The 4,457-nt window shown below is 34.3% G+C and overlaps 1 long non-coding RNA gene across 1 annotated transcript; it reads left to right on the top strand.

Annotated features, from left to right (window-relative positions):
* Positions 1–1,520: 1,520 nt before the first annotated feature.
* On the top strand, positions 1,521–3,310 carry LOC125186280 (uncharacterized). The gene is made up of 3 exons (XR_007170399.2): positions 1,521–1,754; positions 2,981–3,034; positions 3,110–3,310. It is a non-coding gene; the product is annotated as an uncharacterized LOC125186280 (long non-coding RNA).
* The last annotated feature ends 1,147 nt before the right edge of the window (positions 3,311–4,457 follow it).

Genomic DNA, 4,457 nt, shown 5'->3' with positions numbered 1-4,457 from the left:
GTAACACCCCAACCCCTCTTTCGTCTACATTTATAATAAATAGATACTCCCTTTAATTCTCCAGTACACAAATATCAAACATATTCTTTAACCAACACATATAATCAGAAATAATATCATAACAATTTCATATCTATATGCATATGTCATTCTGTTCAGTTTATTATTCTGTGACAGTGCAAGCCTGGAATCGGCCATGGATTTCTCTATGACCCGAAGGTCCCTCTGTAATTGGACTCATAGGTTCCTCTGTATTGAACTCATAGGTCCCTCTGTATTGGATTCATGGGCCCATCTGTAATATTGGACTCATAGGTCTCTCTGTAATATTGGACTCGTAGGTCCCTCTGTATTGGACTCATAGGTCCCTCTGTAATATTGGACTAATAGGTCCCTTTGTATTGGACTCATAGGTCCCTCTAAAATTTCTAATTCCAGTGCAAGGCTGTCACAGATCCTCTTTAATCACATGATTCATGTACTTTCAATACCATGTATGAACATATCAATTCTATCAACTGCATATCCATATTAAATTCTGTCAAATAATTTTAATATGATATATAAACATATTCCTTACACAAATTATATATTCATGTCATATTTCTACCATATAATCTAAATATTTACTCTAATTTAATACATAGTAATAATCATGTAACACTCATAAAGTTAATAGTTTGATTTATACAGCTACATACGAAAGATAATCTAGCCGTCATAAAGTTAATAGTTTGATTTATACAGCTACATACGAAAGATAATCTAGCCGCTTCCTTAGATTTATCTCTCTGTTCTACGAGCTTTGGTCCTTATTTCTTCCTCTGTATTATTTTCACGCATTCTCTTCACCTTACAAACTCTTCTATTATTGAGCTCTACAAACTTACGAAATAAAAATCCCATTGGCCAACTCTTTCTTGTATATTACTATATAACTAGAATCTGATTCTTACTAAAAAAATTTCCAAGGCCGACTTAGTGTAAAAGGTTAAATACCCAAGCTTTGTTTTAGGACACCTCGGTCATGAAGTAATATATGGGCGACACGTTTCTCTTACTAATCCCATCTCCTTTAATTAAAAACTTTATTTAATACATTAGAATTCCTCAGCCAAGAAGAATATCTATATATATAGACTGGGCACACTATAGTGCCACCTTAAATAAAGTGATAATATAACATCATTTATAACCATTCAATGTCTTATATAGACGGATGAGATTGAATTGTAGGAATAGAGTACGGATTGCTTGGTTATTCACAAATTGGCACCATAAATAAAGTGACAATATAACACCATTTATAACCATTCAATGTCTTATATAGACGGATGAGATTGAATTGTAGGAATAGAGTACGGATTGCTTGGTTATTCACAAATTGTTGCTTACAAGGGTAATTCTGTCTTTTAGCTGAAATTAAAAATGATACGGGAATGGAAAATCCCGGTATCCACTCCGCAATAACTCTCTCCACTAACTTGAAAACGGAATCGACCATTCTCTCTCCCCAATCGACCTTTCTCTCTCCACATCATTAATCACCTACCGATTTCATTCCTAAATAACAATAAATCCTAGGTTGATGATTGTTTCACTCAACTGCGGCACTTTTTGTTGGCTGCGCTGAATGAGCACGATGGGATATCCATCACTAGTTTGACTTCCATCGCGGTGAAGCTCTGCGTTGTTTTTTTTTTCCGTCGCGTGAAATTCGTCGTCCGACATTGCTGCCTGCGAATGATCCTTTGGTTCGATTTCCTATTGATTATTGCTTAGTCATATTGCTTAGTGAGTATTTAGGTTTTATTGAGTGTTGATTGTTGTTATATTCCTTATTTTCGGACTGCTTAAGCAATCCAAATGTACGAATTCATCACCATGCCTCGAAAATTCTGTTTGTTTATTGATTCTGTTGATTGGTTGTTGCTTCTATAGCAACGTTAATTGCTAATTGCCAGAGCAAATTGTTGTTGTTTTGCATATTAATGTATTCAAAATTGCTTATTTGCTTTGTTTGTGGTTGTTTATTCTAGAATCTATAATTGATGTATAATTAATCACTTTCTGGATTGCATTTGTATTACTTGGTTTTTGCTTGTTATGTCTTTGTAATTGCTTGATAAAAAGGATTGCTACATTTAGAACTTATTCGTATTGGGTCAGATTCTTGTGCTGCGAATCTCATCTGGTATGGTTTCTTATCGGATGTATGTCTCTTGTTTTGAAAGTCAGGATGATGTTGGGTACGGTTCCTACAAACTAATTATGCTTGATCGAGCCGTAGTAATTCTTGGCTCTATTATATTGTTTGCTTGGTTGAGCCTTAGAAATTGCTTTGTAATTGCTTGATCGAGCCGTGTAATTGCTTGATCAAGCTGGGTGCTATTATATTGTTTGCTTGATAGAGTTGTAGTAATTGCTTGGTTCTAATATATTGTTTGCTTGATCGAGCTGTAGTAATTGCTCCAACAAACTTATGACGCTTGATTGAGCCTTAGTAATTGCTTGGTTCTAATATATTGTTTGCTTGATCGAGCTGTAGTAATTGCTCCAACAAACTTATGACGCTTGATTGAGCCTTAGTAATTGCTTTGTTCTATTATATTTTTTGCTTGGTTGAGCCTTAGTAATTGCTTTGTTCTATTATGTTTTTTGCTTGGTTGAGCCTTAATAATTTCTTGGCTCTGATATATTGTTTGCTTGGTTGAGCCTTAGTAATTGCTTTGTAATTGCTTGATCGAGCCGTGTAATTGCTTGATCAAGCTGGGTGCTATTATATTGTTTGCTTGATAGAGTTGTAGCAATTGCTTTGTTCTAATATATTGTTTGCTTGATTGAGCCGTAGTAATTGCTCCAACAAACTTATGACGCTTGATTGAGCCTTAGTAATTGCTTTGTTCTATTACGATTTTTGCTTGGTTGGCAATAGATTCAGTACAATTTGTAAATCTGGTGAGGTGTGCTTGCTTGACAGTACACAGAGTGGAGGCTTCTTGCAACTAAATATGACATTGTGGTTGAAAAACTGGTATGCACCATGCAAAAAAATAAGGATGAAAATGCATATTGCAATTTGCATGTTGAGTTAACCTTTTTTATACAGTTTTTGGAGCACAGCAAGTGTGTGAGCTATGGACGGATGCTGAGAAAAGCTATACCTGAACACCTTGAATTCAAGTGGAAAACAAAAGGCATTACCAACGATTGTGGAGTGTTCACTATGCGACATATGGAGACGTATATGGGACTAAAGTTAATGATTGGAAGTGCGACCATACTAACAAGCCATCCAAGTCATTCCAGTTGCTCCTTGAAAAATTCCTCACAGCTATGGTTTATAGTAATGAAAACAAGTTCGTGGATTACATGACGAGGACAACAACAAGCCACCTTGAAGAGGCGCGAAAGAAGGGACCCGCTAATGTTGAAAAGATGGCGGCAGAGTACCCCAAACCTTGAATGGTGAATGATTTTGTTTTGGAAAAATGACAATAACTGTTATGTTTTGAATTTATTAGGGATATTGGTTTGTTTTGGTGCAGTCATTGTTGGCTTTAGAATTTCTTTTTTGGTTGTGCCTTTTGCATAATAACATGCATAGAATAATGTGTTAGAACACTTTAATATAGGCAAACAAAATAAAATATTAATGATTTGCAAACCAAGCAAATGCTACAACGTAGACAAGCAAAATAAACTTATAAACCAAGCATTGTGTAACACGAATTCAATGTAGATTATAAAGTACATCAAACACTAGTCGAATAGAATTAATTACAAATTGACATGTTATATATGTTAAGCAATTAGAAAAGAAGAAGCAAGCACCAAAATAAATGTAACCAAGCAATATGATATAAGAAATATCTAACACCTTCTAATACAAGTAATCTTTTGCACAAATTTTCTGTGTTAATCATTAAGCGAGATAAAGCAAAGCCGTATTAAACCAGATTAATGGGTAGTCGAATTGTATTGAGAGTATGTGAAAGAACATTAGTAAAAATTAATAAAGTATAAATGTCATGCAATATGCGATTAATCATTTTGGTTAGAATATTATTGACGAATTCGGAATACAGACCACTAATAAGCAATTTTAAAATACTAATTAAGCAATAATAAACATGTAACCAAGCACGATAATATTCTACAACTGAATTCAAATAAGAAAACAAAAAACTAAATTAAGAAAGCAATCTATCACAATAATATACAATTGCGGATTCAGTGGTCAGCAATAAAAATAAAGTAACTAAGCAAACTGATATACGTAGTTCCAGGTAATTATTGACTATTTTTTTTCTTTTTGTTTGCCACAATTCTTAGAGTTGTGGTGACATAATTCACGACATTTCACACAACTACGCTTTGGTTTGCTTTACAGCATAATAGACTTATCTTTTTGCTACACAAGACGGCTGTCATAGTCGCTGCACGAACCTTTGGTC

The sequence above is a fragment of the Salvia hispanica genome, chromosome 5 (assembly GCF_029641045.1).
Source record: "Salvia hispanica isolate PSC_SH4W2 chromosome 5, Shi_PSC_v1, whole genome shotgun sequence".
NCBI classification, from domain to species: domain Eukaryota; kingdom Viridiplantae; phylum Streptophyta; class Magnoliopsida; order Lamiales; family Lamiaceae; genus Salvia; species Salvia hispanica.
The sequence above is the reverse complement of the archived record's forward strand: the minus strand, read 5'-3'. Positions and strand labels throughout refer to the sequence as shown.